An 18,482-nucleotide genomic window follows, 5' to 3' on the forward strand; every position below is an offset into this window, starting at 1 on the left:
ATGATTGACTTGAGTGGGAGGTTGTGTATAACCTAAAGTTTTAGCACAACTCTTTATAGGCATCACATTCGAATCCACAATGTGTGCAATACCACGCAAAATATCAATTCCATTCTTATCACTTTGAACCATACGTTTTAGACCCTCAATTAATGAAAGAGCTTGACTATCGGGATACTCATGAGACATCCATTGGTGAAAATCATCAAATTGGTTATCCAATTTTGAAAGTTGTTCTACAGAAACCTCATGGAGAGCTTCTTCATCATTAGGCAGATTAGAGGAATTACCCGTTTCCTCGTTGAAAAGGCCATTCAAATTAGGTTCCATCTCCTCGGTAATTAAACCTCGGAAAGACTTAATTCTATGGCTTCGTCTAACAGGAATAGTGTAAGTAGGGCTTATTGTTGTAAAACTCATGCACTAGAGAGGGAGAGAAGATTTTGAATTTAGAGGTAGAAAATTTCAATAAAATCAGCCAATCTCCTAGATTTAAGCTGTTAAATGCAATCACGACAATCTCAAGAAATTTTGGAAAAAATGTCAGGGACTGTGGCGCTCGGGGTGCACACGGTCCTCGCAACTTTTTCCGAAATTTTCAGGGATGAAAGTTATGATGATTTTAAAGCTAATCTGAAAAAATTGAGTGATTTTACGATCTATAGATAGGCCAAATTAAAGTTGCAATCTCAAAATTGAACCCTACCAAGATTGTTGAAAAATGCAAAATTTGAATTTTGAAAAAGAGAGGGAAACTAAAATTTTGAATTTTATGATTTTAGAGGGAATACCAAAAGCAATGCAAGCTTTGAAATTTAAAAGTTGACTCAATTTCATGCAAAATTCCATTTTGAAAGCGGAAATCAAAGTTGTTGTAATTAAACACTTAATTTCAAAAGTCACAAATTGCAAGAATTTGAATAAAGGACTGAAATTTTGAATGAATGCCAACACACTTTTCAGATTTAGGACAGTAAGAACACAATTTTGACACAAAATTTCAATTTCAACAATTTTTGAATGATTAGAAGCCTTAATCCAAGCAATCACTAGACCAACTTTGACTTTAATTTTGAAAGTGTTAGAATTGATGAAATCAGCCAAAATTCTGGATTTTAGCAGAAAAATACAATAAGATCTAGCTCCCGAAATTTTGGAAAAAATGTCAGGGACGATGGCGCTCGGGGTGCACACGGTCCTCGCAACTTTTTCCTGAATTTTCAGGGATGAAAGATATTATGATTTTTTTGCGGAATCCAAAGTTACAGCTGATTTGGAGATGTTTTGATTAGTGAAATTATCAGTCAAAGGTTGAATCAACAGGGTTTTAAAAATCAGGGTTTTGACACTTAACCACTTAATTTTCAGAATTAAAGCACAAATATGAATTGACAATTTGTAATAGAAGGGTAGATCTGAAACAAGCATAACAATTAAACATTTCACAAGCTCAATTACTAAAAAGAAAATTTAGGGTTTTTATGCAATTAACCTCTAAAATTTGCAAAAGATCAAACATGGAAATGTAATCAAGGAAGCCAATTTTCAGATTTAACCATGAATAATCAGAAAGGATGTTCACGTCAGGTTCACCAAAATGTAAAGCGGAAAATCAAACCCTAGTTGCTCTCCCCTCTTCAACTCCAAGGAGAGAGAAGGGAGGTCACTAGGATTGACGGTTTTCACTTAGGGGAGACTTTACATTCAAAAGAGGGGTTGAAACCCACAAGATCCAATCCCACACAATGCAAGATTGGATTCTAAATGAGTTTCAAGGGTTAAGACAGCAAGGCTACCCTCTTTTGTAAAGAATGTAGATAGAAGGATTAAGCTAGGAATGCATGAAAAGGGAGAAAGATTCACTTATAAACTAAGATAGGGATATGGGATGAAGCTGCAGACCTGGAATTAGTAGTAAAATGTCGAGACGACATTGTCCTGCAAATTTGAGCGAAAGTTGACGGGACGATGGCGCCCGGCATGCACACGGTCCTCCGAAAAATCCGCGAAACGAAGGGGGATCTGTTCGTCTCTACACAAGGATTCCAGATCTTCAATTTCAGCCGCATACCTGCATCCTACACACAGAAAAGTGAAGACGATTGGGGGGTTAGGGATTAGGGGTTTTCCCTTAGGTCAAACCCCAGTTTTGGAATTAACCAAGAAATGAGAAATTGTTGTAAATGTAAATGATTGTAATGTAAAACAAGTACTAGTACCTTGTTGTAAGAATGTTTGTATTCTTACATGCAAAGGTGTAGATGTTGTTGTATGTTGTATGTTGTATGTGATCTCCTCTTCAATGGTTGAATCCTTGTCTTGAATGCAACACTTAGCCTTGAATGGAGACTTAGAATGATCAATTGCTTGAAGGAATGCTTGAATGCTTGAATGTTTGAATATCGTTTCCGCCTTTTTTCCATCTTCTTCCCAAAATGGGAGAGGAAATGTAGTTTATATACTTGCCAATTAGGGTTGATAGACTGATTTTTCCAACCTTAGGCCAACCAGGAAAGATTATTTTCCACTTTGCAAACATAAAGACCCGAGACCCAAAAGAGACCGGGCCCAAAAATAGGGCACTGGGTGCCATGGTCCTGGGGGACCAGGGCACTGGGCGCCATGGTCCCACCTCCAGGGACAGCGGGGTGCAAGGAGGATTAGGCCAGGGTGCTAAAAAATGTAGTTTTTGATGTTGTGGACAAGTTTCGAGGTCTCCATTCAGGTTCAGTGTTGCGTCGCCATCGTGAAGACCTAAATGCGGTCGAAATTGCAAGTGTCGCAATTTTAGGATGCTACATCGACCAATAGTTATACAATGGTCTCATACACTTGACCATCGTAGAGATGAACTCCTATTCTCAGAGTTGTTTTGACCACACTCTAAATGGAAATAAAAGTTATTTCATCAAAATTAAAGAGTCTTCTGTAGTGAACCCAAGTAGTCTCATCCCAACACTTGTAAGCCACTCCAAAATGGTAAACCATTCTATTGATTGAAGAAACAACTCGAAAGCCTACCTGGGACCTTCTGCACCTTGTATGATTTTTTTCTATGAACAATAGGGGGGATTGGCTTGGATAAAAGGCATGATAGTATTCTAGATTATTCTAGGGAATTCTTCTACCATCTTGGTTGCTCTGTACTACTCTGCACATGAATAGACCCCTGACATGATCTTTCAAATCATCGGTAGCCTTATTCATCCATGGTCATATGTTCTAAGCAAGTTCATCTAAAATATCTTTCCTCTCGTCCTTTTCTATAGAAATCTCAATAAACTTCAAATATGATCTTGACCCACTTGTGAGGTTTCTTTGTGAAGTGCTAAACCTGGGCAACCAATATTGACCATGCCTCCATATGTCCTATGTTACATGGATCCACTATCATATTCATGTACAATTGTTTCTTTACTTGTCTATCTCAAGAATTTATTTGAATGTGTTATGGATATAATATCCCTCGATAATTATTTTTATTTCTCTATTATCAATGTCTACATTCTTCAACCAGTATGTTGACTTATTCCCTTCTCGAAGTATATGCTAAATTTTGAATATTGTCAAATTATTCAACAATTTTGTAATTCATGGTATCCAGGAGGCTAGTCTTCAATTGATAAACCTCAACTGACTTATCCTATTTATAATCACTTGTGAATCCCCTTCAATGATCACTTTTGAAATCCCCTTATCCACACACAATTTCAAACTTGCTTCTAGAGCTTTCAATTTTGCCTCATTATTAGAGCTCATACCAAAGGGTCTTGAGATGCAATATTTCATAACACCTACTTTGTTTCTTATAATTACCCCACACCTAGCTTTCCTTCGGTTCCCTCTACTAGCTTCGTCAAATTTCAGCTTGGACCAACCCTACAGGGGTGGTTCCCAAATAACCTACTTCCATCTATTGCTTTGATCAGCAATAGTGCAGCCTAATTCATTCTTCAACTCCCATATCATCTCCATGTCTCTATCCCAAGCTGAAAACATCTTAACCTTATTTTCTTTGTGTAATATGGTGAAAAATGATTAGGGGAGATCAAGTGGAAAACTTTACTCCCCTCAAAAGAGGAATGAAAGTTTCACAAAGGATTCCCTTCAATTTTTCACACACTTTACATTTAAAGAGGCGTTGAACTCACTAGATCTAATCCCTAATGACAAGAGATTGAATACTAAGTGAATTGTGGTAAATTTTGGGAAGTATTAGGAAAGTAAATTAACCCTCTTTTAAAATAGAGTAGTTGAATTAAGAAAATTGAGACTACGTGCAGAAATGACAAAGAAACAATTATATCTTGAGATCGAAATGCAGGATGAACCCGTGCACTTGGAATTAGTAGTAGAATGTCGAGACCAAGCTTCCTTGTAAATCTGAGCAATATTTGCAGGGACCATGTGTAAGTTGCACACGGTCCTCTGAAAAACTCGCGTGCTGAAAAGGATTTTTCTATCTTTGAAAACAAAGCCTAAACCTGCAATTATAGTCACGCACCTGCAACCTACACATAGAAAAGAGAGGAAAATGTTTTTGGGATTGGGGGTTTGCATTCAAGTCAAACCCCATTTTGGAATTAACCAAGTGGTTGTAAAATGTTGCAAGTAAATGAATGGAAATGTCTGAAGTAAAATCCACCTCAAGAAGGGGATGTAATTGAAATGTTGATACCTTTGTAGATGAATTTGCTTGAATGGATATGTGAAATAGGATGTCTTGAATGCTGATAGAAATCTCCTCTTCAATAGTTGAATCCTTGACTTGAATGCAAGACCTAGCTTTGAAAGGAGACTTGAAATGCTCAATGCTTGAATGAATGCTTGAATGCTTAATAACAATAATGGAGACCTCTCACTTGTTCACCCTACTGTTGCTTATTCAAATAGGAGGGGAAGTGATCCTTATATACTTACCAATTAGGGGTGTTTAGGTATTTTCCTGTCTTAGGCTGACATAGGAAAATTTTTCCCGCTCAACTATTGACAAGCCCAATGCAAGATAGGACAAAAGGGGGCCCAAAATAGGGCTAGGACAAGGGCGCCATGCCCCTGTCCTGCCCTGATTTAGGACAGGAAACCACAAGGAGGTAGTGCAGAATGATCGAAAATGCAAGTTTCTGATGTCTTGAGCATGTTTCGAGTCTCCGATTAGGCTTAGGGATTCATCCGCTAATGCAAAGACCCAAATGCAATCGAAACTTGCAAGGGTCGCAATTATATGACACTACATTTAGCCCCTACTTTAGCGGGAGTATAAGCGTATGCCAATACTATGGGTAAAGTATAATGAAACAAGATTGAAAGACTTTCACCACATCAAGGAGGAAAGATACACCAAGCCCCCAGTGGACTAGGGATCTTACGACTTTGATTGACAAAGTAAAAGGGAAGATCAAGAAGGAGAACCATGACTAAAAATAGTAAAGTTCTCCTCACTCAGAGTCACAAAAAGAAAGGAGACCAAAAATTACAAAGCAAAGCCAAGTTCACTAAGTACCTTTAAGTATCAAGAAGGAAAATATGAGTGGAGTGTATGCCCGCACGTTAAAGAAATCATGCATGCCTTATCGGGAGCGATTGCTTTAAGGTGGGATGCACTTCATTTTACTCCTTTTAGTGTCCCATTTCCTACTCAATCATCACCTATGCCTAATTACCATGGTGTCCCATGACCAAGTATTTTCAATCAATGCCTTCTTTCAATAACATCACACCACCTTCTTAATCAAACATGTCTAACATAAATTCTTCAACTGAAGCAACCATTAATAACATTGCTCAAACTGTGTCTTCATTGCAACAACATATCACTTTAATGAGTCAATCCAAGTTTAGTGTGCCCACATTTGATGTTGCGAGCCCACTTTCTCTTGATATTGCTAGAGTTGTCCCTCCTAAACATTTTTAAGTCCCTCAATTGGAACTCTATAATGGAAAAGGTTATCCTTTAACACATGTCAAAATATTCCAAACTTTGTGTACTGACTTTGCTTATGATCAAAGATTGCTTACCAAATTATTTACTAGAACATTAAGAGATAAGGCTTTACAATGGTATTGCTCTTTGCCTTCTTATTCTATTACTTATTTTTAACAATTAGCAAATTCTTTTATTTAACAATTTCAAAACACCATAGGTCATAAAATCACTTTGACTGATTTAATGCATTGTAAACAAGGTGTTAAAAAAAAAGTGTTTGATTTCATTGGTAGATACAAGCATTTGTGTTCTCAAATATCTTTTCCAGTGCCTGATAATGATATTCAAAGAATTTTCATTTCTAATTTGCAAAAAGATATTAGGGAAAAACTTCTCTTTTTTAAGTTTACTTCCTTTCCACAGTTGTGCGCAACACTTCACAATTATCAACTGGCTATGAGTCAAATGGAGAAATCTACTCCTATGGCTATGAGTGATAACGGTGAGAGTGCTCAAAAACCGTTTGCAAAGTTCAGACCAAACAAAGGTTTCATCAAATTCAATGACACCATCAACAACAACAATGTGAATGCTACAACACATGTGCCTCCTATTTCTAAATTTTTTAAAAGAGAAAGAGAATTTACTCCTTTGAATGAATCTTTGTATAGCATCATGTCTTAGTTGTTATAAAGAAAAGTTATCAAACTTCGTCCAATAAAACTAGTTGATCCTTCTAAAGAAACTTCACCTAACTCTGATAATAATTCTTTTTATCAATTTTATCATCAACTTGGTCATGATACTGAAAAATGTTTTGCATAAAAATATAAGATTCAAGACTTGATTGATAATTATACTATATTTTTGGCATGTGTGAATGATAAGGGAAACAAATTCGTATCTCCTCCTGATCAAAATCTAAAGGTTTTCACTGATTCTTTACCATATCATACCTCTAACGTGATTGAGACTGAACACACTTCTTTCTCTCCCTCTGATGTCACTTTTGGAGCTCCAAATGTGGTTAATATGGTAGAGAAACAAGAAACACCTAAGAACCCATGTATCACATTTGACCCTAATGAAATCATTAGGGCACCTGATGGCCCTTTATACATAGTTGCGAAGATCCAAGGCAAACCTTGTCATGGTGTGCTTATTGATTCCTCTTGCATGGTTAATGTCATCAGTGAAGAATATCTTTATACTTTATATTTGCATCAACCAATCTATGATGATACTAATGTGGTCATTAAATTATTTTATGGATTTTCTTGTCCTACTATTGGTTCTATCACACTTCCTATTGAGGTTCATACTAAAACTATAGATGTCAACTTTGTTATCATTCCTTCATCTGAACAATTCCATGTGAAGTTAGGCTACCCTTGGCTATCTTCCATGAAGGCTATTGCTTCTCCAATCTAGAAGTGTTTGAAATTTCCCCACAATAGAGAAATCATAACTGTGAACCACAGCTTATTTCGACCAACCAAAAGAAACCAAGGTGTTCCTATCGATTACTTTTGGCCTCGACAATTTAGATCTCTTCCACCAAGAAGTGATGCTCTCTTTCAATCTTATTAAAAGTGGAAGAAAGATATGATCTTATCCTTAAGCCAACCTAGAACTCCAAACCTTGATATTCCCATCATTCTTGAAGGTGAAGTTCTTCCCCTAATAGATAGAACTAATCTTTTTCCTAAGGAATATTCCCAACCTATTCCTATGGATGATACTAGGCTTTCTCCTAAGAAGAACACTAATATTCCTCCTAAGGTTAGGCCTATACCTCCTCATGATGGACCTGGTCTCCTTCCTACACCAAACATTCCTCCTTTATATGGTGTACTTCCACCTCCTTCCTCTTATATAGAGAAGAGACCTACCTCTCCTCTTGTCCAACCTAAAATACCTCAACCTAATCATCCAACTACCAAAGATGAGAACATTCCTCCTTCAACAAATATACCTCATTTTTCTCAGCCTTCCGCTAAGACTAGACGAAATCGTTGTGGGAGAGAATGCCAATGAAAATGTCGTGCTAGAGCTTGTGAAGTTGTTTCTCAAACTATTAAATCTCCCAAAACACCAACAATTGACATGATTCCATTTTCTCCTAAGCAAGATATTGAACCTAAATCTCCAAATCATAATCTGCAAAAAACATGTGATGTTTTTACTTCTATTCATGTTAGAGCTCCTCTTTTTTATAAATCTTGATAAAGAAATGATTGAAAATGTTATTCATGATGGCAATACAACTCCTAATTATTCTAATAGTGAATTTTAATATGTTGATGTTGAAAAACATTTATCTGCAGAATTTTCAAAAGCCTTAATCCTAGCTCCTAGAAACGAACAAAGTGACTTAGCACATGAGCATAGTCCTTGTTAGGATCTTGTGATAGATCCATCTACTGTGCTCGATGCTGCTCCTCTGGAATTTTTCCTACCTTCCCAAAATAGTGATCAGCAAGATTGGGAGATGGATGTCATGCTAGACTAACTACATTAGTACCGTAGATCCTCTTTCTCGCTCTCCTTTCTTTCTATTTTGTGACTATTGTTCTATGTGTATCCCTATTATTCTATTTGTTTTCCCTAGTGATATCTACTTGAGGACGATGCAAAGCATTCAGATATCTTTTAGTCTCTTTCATGTTGACTCAAAAAATACATGTTCCCTTTCTTCTATGGTGGTTTCCTTTCTTTGGGGAATGAGGACTATTCTATAAATATATACACGATATACATGAGTTATCATACAACATACTAACCTTGAGGAAAGTGAATCTACCTCGTGATTTGTGTTTTATGTTCATTATCCTTAGGTTTATTCCTCGATTGGGGGCTAAATCCTTGCAACAAAGTTCTCCCTCTCTTTCTCTCTCTTTGAATGAATTTCCCCCTTGTGTCACATTGTTTGGTTGAGAGACAATAGGAATACTCATTGAAGGCATAGATAAAGATGGAGGATTGAATGAAGAAGATGGATTTCCCCCATGACTAATGGTTGTAGGTATGACATTTTGAGTTGAAGTAGTGATGATGTTTGAAGTGAAAGTAGGAATGCTAATCATAGAAGTGGTCAAAGGAATAGAATGATTGATTTGTGTAGGTGGTTGTGAATAGCCTAAGTTCTCAGCACAAATCTTTAGAGGCATAAAATTTGAATCAACAATGTGAGCAATACCACACAATATATTGATTCCATTCTTATCACTTTCAATCATGCACTTTAGGCCTTCAATTAATGGAAGAGCTTCACTATTAGGATATTCTTGGGACACCCAATGTTGGAAATTGTCAAATTGATTGTCTAATTTTGAAAGTTGATATATGGAAATCTAGTCAAAACTTCTTCTTCATCATGGGAATCATCAATTGGGTAGGTAGAGATATTATTAGGATGGGAAGAAATAGCAATATCCTCATTATGGAAGTCACCCAAATTAGGCTCCATCTCTTTGGGAATTACACCTTGGGAAGCCTTAATTCTAATGATTTGTCTAACGGGGATGGTATAGGTAATACTAATAGTTGTAAAACTCATGCACTAGAGGGAAAATTTGAAATTTTAAGCTGGATTTTGAATTTTTGGAACAAAGTTTGTAAAATTGAACAATGCAAAGTTTAAGAAAATGGTGATTATACAATTTGAAATTTGTGGAAAGAAGAAATGACACAATCTCCAAGAAATATTTATAATTAATAAAAAGAGATTAAAATTTAAAATTAGGACCAATGGGATACTTCTTAATTTCAAACTTAAAATTGACAAAATTAAGATCTTAAGATTAGGGCAGATTATAATTAATCACTTAATTTTAAATGTTTCCTTGAAAGTTGCAATGTTAAAATTGGGAAATGTTTTCGATTTTAGAGAGATCAAAATTCGACAAAATTGGCCAATTTTCTGGATTTAAGAAATTAAATACTGTCATAACAGTCTCCCAAAATTTTAGAAAAAAAGTCAGGGACCATGTGTATGTTGTACATGGTCATCCCAACTCTTTCATAAATTTTTAGGGATGAGAGTTTGATGATTTGATAGCTAACCCCCCAAAATTGATTGATTTTACGATCTCTAAAAAGGTGAAATTAAGGCTTGAATGTCGAAATAGGACCCTATTAGGGTTTTGGAAAAGATAAGAATTTGAATTGAAATTTTGAAAAAGGTCAAACCTAATGGATAGGGTCACCTTAAATAATATTTAGAAAACTGAAAGTGGTTGAAATTGATTGAAATTTGCACAAAATCCAATTAAATTTGAAAATTAGGGTTTAAGGACCTAACCACTGAACTTTGAAATTTTGAGTTTTGGGAAAATGAGGGAAATTGAAAAATTGAAATTTAGGCAAGAACACAACTCTGAAAATAGTCACAAATCTGAAATTAAATGTAAATCCATTTTTTGCACAAGTTCAAGTTGATTTTTGAAAATTAGGGTTTTAACAATTAACCACTTAATTTTGTAAATTTGATTTGCAAATTGAACAAGACAATGAAATAATGGATTTTAACAAGCAATGTAATTTTCAGATCTAAGACAATAGATAGCAATTTTTGCAAAACACAAGTTCAATTTCAATTTTAACAACTAGGGTTTTGAATGAATTAACCATTAATTTTTTATAAATTATAAGAAAATTAAACTTGTAAATGAAAAATATGCAATTATTTTCAATGTAAACCATGCAAGACATCGGGTTCACCAAAATGTAATATGGTGAAAAATGATGAGGGGAGATGAAGTGGAAAGCTTTACTCCCCTAAAAAGAGGAATGAAAGTTTCACAAAGGATTCCCTTCAATTTTTCACACACATTACATTTAAAAGAGGGGTTGAATTCACTAGATCCAATCCCTAATGGCAAGAGATTCAATATTAAGTGAATTGTGGTAAATTTTGGGAAGTATTAGGAAAGTAAATTAACCCTCTTTTAAAATAGAGTAGTTGAATTAAGCAAATTGAGACTAAGTGCACAAATGACAAAGAAACAATTATATCTTGAGATCGAAATGCGAGATGACGTTGTGCACTTGGAATTAGTAGTAGAATGTCAAGATGAAGCTTCCCTCTAAATCTAAGCAAACATTACAGAGATCATGTGTAAGTTGCACACGGTCCTCCAAAAAAATTTTGTGTCAAAAAGGGTTTTTCTGTCTCTAAAAACAAACCCTAAACCTACAATTACAGTCTCCCACCTACAACCTACACACAGAAAAGAGAGGAAAATGTTGTTGGGATTAGGGGTTTGCCTTCAAGTCAAACCCCATTTTGGAATTAACAAAGTGGTTGTAAAATGTTGCAAGTAAATGAAAGGAAATATCTGAAGTAGAATCCACCTCAAGAAGGGGATGCAATTGAAATGTTGATACCTTTGTAGATGAATTTGTTTGAATAGATATGTGAAATAGGATGTCTTGAATGTTTATAGAAATCTCCTCTTCAATGGTTGAATACTTGACTTGAATGCGACACCTAGCTTTGAAAGGAGACTTGAAATACTCAATGCTTGAATAAATGCTTGAATGCTTAATAACAATAATGGAGACCTCTCACTTGTTCACCCTATTGTCACTTATTCAAATAGGAGGGTAAGTTATCCTTATATACTTGCCAATTAGGGGTGTTTAGGTATTTTCCCATCTTAGGCTGACATAGGAAAACTTTTTTTGCTGAACTATTGACAAGCCCAATGCAAGATAGGACAAAAGGAGGCCCAAAATAGGGGTAGGACAAGGGTGCCACACCCTTGTCCTGCCCTAATTCAGGATAGGAAGCCACAAGGAGGCAGTGCAAAATGATGGAAAATGCAAGTTTGTAATGTCTTGAGAATGTTTCGGGTCTTCGATCAAGCTTAGGGATTTGTCTACTAATGCGAAGACCCAAATGCAGTTGAAGATTGCAAGGGTCACAATTTTATGATGCTACACTTTGAACTTAACCAAAACCACCTCCATAATACCCATTTTTAGTCTGTAAATGATGTCCCCCAAGCTAAGATCCCGCTCATTAAAAATCCTTTTTTTTCCTTATTTCCATAAGTGCCACACTACCATAGATGGCCCTATAATCCATAAGTCACCCCATTTCGAATTTCTACCCTGAATCAGCCATGAAAGAAGAAAATCTTTTAGATTTTGATTCCTGACTAATTGCCATTGAAGCATGTCCATCAGTCACACCCAACATGTTGAATCAATTGGACACCAATAGAGCAGATGTTATGTCGTTTCCTCTTCTTTTTTATATAAAATGCATATGCATGGATCCGAGATACCAATGGTCCTCAATCTATCCCTCATTAAAATTCTCCCATGGAGAGCGATCCAAAGAAATGCACTTGCTTTCAAAAGAATCCTTTTGTTCCAACAGAGTACAATGATGGCCAATTCACATCAACCAATCTTTTTCTCTAAGAAGCATATCCCAAATTTTCCTTGTATTCACCCGACTTGGCCGCACTCCATATCCATGTCATTATCATCAAACAAGATTATTTTTTTCTACTAAGAATTTCTTCCAACAAAGCTTGGTTATCCTTATTCCATGACCTGACCTTCTTCCAAAGGTATTGTCGATTATGCTTGACTCTAGGATCCATATAATCTACCACTGGCATTCCTATAGACTATTCAACAAATCAAACCCACTCCTTATCTACAATTAGTTCTGAGATGGCCATTGTTGAACACAATGTACCAATGAGAAGGGGGTGAATTAGTTGTTCCTAAGAAATATTTACCTTTTTAAACCAAGCTTTGTGTCTTGATTAACAACCTAAGCACTAAGCAATCAAACCGGTAAGATATGAGAGTATATCAAAAAAGGCAAACACACATATGCACAACTCACAACACTAGATGTACAAGGAAAACCCAATATGGGAAAAACCTTGGTGAGAAATGTTGCTGGAGTCTACTACTCCAATCCAGACTCATAATGAAATAATGAATTACAATGATCTAGGACACCTACCCAAGGAGCACCAACTCGGTGTAATATAGCAAATCAGTTCAATATAATAGCTATTGTCTAGTTACAAAGGGATTTTGTAACTCCCACTCAACTTCTGTTTGTCGGTTATTCTCTGCTCTGTTTCACCAATTCCTTCACTATCGGTTAGCAAATTTCTCTCTCTGATCTCCTACTGGTCACTTGCTACCTTTCTTCTCTTCTTCTGATCCTCACCATGCACTATCTCACACATGGATGCCTTCCTACTAGTGTAAACTCGATCGATACACTTGACTATTAAAACTATAGCAGCTCACTAGTTACACTATCACTGTCAGTAAAGACCTCTTACCGGTTCTATCTGCTAACTCCACACTTAGTCTTTCTGAAATAGCTCTCAAAAAATATTCTCTTTTCTTGCTCAAGCTCTCTCTTCTCTCACAACTCACATCCAACATCAATCCCTTCAATTTTAAGTCCACATATTTGTATTTGAGGGTTCCTGCCAAAACCAATATTTAAATAGTGGCGCGCTAGGGTTTTCTTCCACCAACTCAATCTACATCAAATCCGATCGGATCTGCATTTCTGGAATGATGATCTACATCACATTAATAAGCACTACCATATCCTCACCTTCCAATGCACTTTTCTATTTTTAGACATCTGCAACTAGTTTTTTGGCCTTTCTTTGTACATCGCTATTAATGGCTTAGTTGTTTGCTCCAACCAACAAACACAAGGATCAGATCATCCTACAATATTGGATCAGTCACTTTGCCTCTCTTTCTTCCTCAAGCTACAACATCCTCTCATTGATTTGTGATATGTGATTTCTTCATTAATGTCGACCTACTTACCAACTACCATGTTGATGGGCACTTCACCGACCTCTACATGCTTGCCACATGTCATCCTTGTCGACATCCACCTATTCTTAAACTGCTAAGTCAGTTTTGCAACCTCTTCAAACTACTATGTTAGTTTGGCATCATTCATGGACCAGGACACACTATCGGTTCAACTCACCTTACTGGTATAACCTAACCGGTTCTTCTTCAAGCCTGCTAATTTCTTCTATGTCAGTGAAACCACTCGGCTTGCCATCAAACACAGTAAAATACACCGGTCCATCAACTAAGACTAATTACTATTGATGTTGTACTTCTCTTTGTATACCGGTGATCACATCCCTATTATCCTTTACTAGCTTACCAGTGTACCTATTTACCGGTAGATGTTGCACTTCATGTGTATCAGTAATATACCTTACTTGGTTGCTTGCTTCCTTCTTCCTTCATACCGATTGACATCAATAACAACCTTGTTAGTCTACCTACATACATTGACGATCATTACTCACTGGTCACCATTACTCCTCACCGGTGATCATTCCATACCGATTGATATTAATGATAATATAATACCAACAATCTCCCCCTTTGGAACTGATGTCAATACACCTGCAAGTCTCTACACTGGTAGATATCTCCCCCTTTGACAACAATGACAAAGGGTCAGGGTATTGCATTATCTGGTTTATTCTCCCTCATTGACATAATCCGCATTATGTCATCAATGGTTCATTCTTCCCTTTTCGTTCATACTCCACCGGTTAGACTATGTAGACTCCCCCTTTGTCAAATCTCCTCTATGTGATTACAACGGGTACAGAGACATAAATTGCTAAACTCCCCCTATGGCTAGCATGTGGTTCAAGAGATATAGATACTACTATAAACTCCCCATGATCCATATATCTGATTACAAACTTAAGTGCATGAGGCAGGTGACACAACTCCCAACTTGTGTCTCAAGTACTCAAAAGTGCTTACCGGTAATGGTTTGGTGAAGATATCTACCACTTGGTCATTGGTGGGAACATATTCCATCTTTACTCCTATCTTTCAACCTTCTCCCTAAGGAAATGATACTTTATGGCTATATGCTTTGTCCTTGAATGCATCATCGAGTTCTTTGATATGTTGATGGCATTGGAGTTATCAAACCAGATGGGAATAGGATTAAAGATGTCCAGCTATATGTCCTTGAGAGTTTGCTTCATCCAAAGCACCCGAGAGAAGTATGTGGCAGTATGAATGTAGTTTGCTTCAATAATTGATAGGGAAATTGAATCTTGCTTCTTTCTATGCCAAGAGACCAACCGGTCACCTAGGAAGAATGCACCACCACTTGTGTTCTTCCGGTCATCAATGTAACATGCCCAATCAGCATCAGTATATGCTTCCAAGGTAAATTCCCATTATTTAGGGTAGCATAATCCATAATTGAGTGTCCCCTACAAGTACTTGAAAATCCTGTTGACTGCATTCATATGTGACTACTTAGGTGTTTCTTTAAATCTAGCCACTATACATAATTCCTGTACTATATCTGATCTAGAGGTAGTTAGATACAACAAGTTGCCAATCATGGATCTATATAGAGTCTGATCCACTATCGGTGACTCATCATTCTTACTCAATTTTCATCCAGTCACCATGGGGGTACTTACCGATTTGTAGTCCTCCATTTGAAACTTCTTTAGCATGTCCTTTGCATACTTGGTTTGTGAGATGAAGATTCCCTTATCTAGCTATGATATCTGCAAACCAAGAAAGTATGTCAGCTCTCCAAGTATTGACATCTCAAACTCTGACTGCATCTGATCAACAAAATCCATGCACAGAGTGTCCTTGTTGCCTCCAAAAATGATGTCATCCACATATACAACCATAACAATCATGTGGTTTCCTTCTACGTTAACATACAGAGTGTTCTCAACACTTCCTCTATCGAACCCTTGCTCCTTTAGATACTTATCTAACCTTGAGTACCATGCTCTTGGAGCCTGCTTCAAACCATACAAGGCCTTCTTTAATCGGCACACAAAGGTCTCATCATCATGTAGCAAAAATCCTTCTAGTTGTTCCATGTACACCTCTTCTTCCAAATTTGCATTTAGGAAGGCAGATTTTAGATCCATTTGATACACTTTATATGTTTTATAGGCTAAAAAAATCCTAATGGCTTCTAGTCTAGCTACCAGTGCAAATGTCTCTTCAAAATCAATGCCCTCTACCTGCGAGTAACCCTTGCACACAAGTCTAGCTTTATGCCTAACAATCTTACCTTCTTCATTCATTTCGTTCCTGTAGACCCATTTGATGCCAATGATGTTCTTGTCTATCGATCTACGAACTAATTCCCAAGTCTTATTCTTTTCAATCTACTACAACTCTTCTTCCATGGCAACCATCCACTTCTCATCCTTGCTAGCCTCATTGAAGGTTTTAGGTTCCATTTTTGTCATGAGGTAGAAGTTTACCTGCTCATTGTTCCTGGCTAGTCTTCTTCTTGTTTGCACACCATAATATTTATTGTCTGTGATATGTTCTTCCGGGTGATTCTTCTATAGATATCGGCTAGGGGACTTACTAGTTCTATCTTCTAGTTCATGTTCAGATTGAACCTCATTGTCTTGAAGATCCCCCCTTACATTGGACCAGGGCCTAAGCTAGGAAAAGGAACTAGGGAAACTTGTGTTTGGCAACCACCTAAGTATGGATGGTTTAAGCTAAACTTTGATGGGGCTTCTAGAGGTAACCCAGGACGGGCTGGCATTGGATGTTGTCTTCACATCTCTAATGGGACCGAGGTGGCGTGGAGAGAAAAACCAGTAGGCATTGAAACTAACAATAGGGAAGAATTTATGGCACTAGTGGAATAGCTCAAAATTGGCCTGACATCAGGAGTGGAGAAATTGGTTGTTGAAGGGGACTCGGCCATTGTAATCAATGCTATGAGAAAAGGATGCATTCTAAATTGGAGGTTAGATGCGTTGTTCAGCAAAGCTCTAAACTTGGGCAAGGCCTTCAGGAAGATCATATTTAATCACATCTTTCGGGAGGGTAATTCTAGGGCTAATGAACTAGCTAATATGGGAGTAGATGGTATCTACATAGAATAACAGTAACCTCATGTTTGTAGCCTCATAGATCAGAAAATTCATAGCTTCTCATTCCTAGCTTCTCCTCTGCTCTTTGATCTATAAGGGGAAAGTAGATAGGTGGCTTGCAAGTAAAATAGTGATTTTATCTCTCATCACCTTACGTTAATGTCATATTTACACTCCTGCCATTTTTTTTGTGAAGAAAAAATATTCATTATGTAGATATATATAAGAATTTTATATATTCTTTCTCTCTCTCATCTACCATTTTCTTATATATATGTGTGTGTGTGTGTGTGTGTGTGTGTGTGTGTGTGTGTGTGTGTGTATGTGTCAATATATATATATATACATGTATATATATATATATATACATGTATATATATATATATATACATGTATATATATATATATATATGTATGTATATATATATATGTATATATATATATATATGTTTGTATATATATATATATATGTTTGTATATACAGAGATTTTAAAATCTCTGCTTATACTCTAATTTGTCTCTTTCTTTTATATAGAATTTTTTGACTTTATAGATAATATATAGTTCTATAGAAATGCTTATATAGTGATGCCTTAATTTCCCCACTTTCTAGGTTTTTGCTCTCCTCTCGGTCATGAGGGAGTCATTTATTGCGGCCAGGTGTGAGTTCAACCTAAAAACGTCACCTCTTGCATCACAGCATGATGCATTCATTTCAAATCCATTTCAGAGGTTATGATTATAAGGTAATTGATGACGGTTATCATTCCTAGGAAAGACTTAGTTAGCATTTCTATTCATTTCAAGGTCTGATATTTTTCGAGGCACATTGCTCAGATTTTCATAATACGATTTAATTATTAATTGATGAAGCTTTGAGCTGGATGGAGGCTGGGTTTACATGAGTCACAAAAGATTGAATGATATTATAAGAAAGGCCCGAGTAGTTAATACTTAGTGAAAATCAGAAAGCTTGAGTAAGCTCAGAGCCATGGAATCAAACATTAAGGTTTTTTCTACAAACGATAACCCTCTTATGGCATTTAGATGTGAAATTAAACTGGAACACTAGTTTAGAATCCTGAATGAGGTAGATGATTCCACGATTAGAGTTGTGAGGGAGATTATGGGGGAAGAATTATTTAACTATGAATTCATGTACCATGTTAACTGCGATATCCTGGCCATTTTCTTGGCAATATTATTAAGGGTAGGAATTCATAAGAGTGAGGTAATCCTGTTGGGTTTGTCTTTATTTAAGAAAGAATTTCTAAGACTCTTTGAGATTGCAGTAGGTAGTGTGGATAAAACCCTTATGATTCCATATCCGGAGGATTATGGAGATAACGGGACAAACATACATAAAAGACCAATTTTGGTTGTTAAAGATGAAACACTATTTGAGGGAAGAACTCCCATTATCCATAGGAATGTAGTTTTTCTGCTAATTTGGAATCATATCAAGGATCCTCCTCATACAAACTTGTGGGTGAAGTACCTAAATCAGGAAGGGTATGCGGTCCCAAAGGATATGCCAACCATTCCAATGGACAGGATCCAGGTAATACCTCCAATAATTATTAAGGTTGCGCGTGTCAAAGGGAAAGAAAAAGTTGGTGATATCTTCG

The sequence above is a fragment of the Cryptomeria japonica genome, chromosome 5 (assembly GCF_030272615.1).
Source record: "Cryptomeria japonica chromosome 5, Sugi_1.0, whole genome shotgun sequence".
NCBI lineage: Eukaryota > Viridiplantae > Streptophyta > Pinopsida > Cupressales > Cupressaceae > Cryptomeria > Cryptomeria japonica.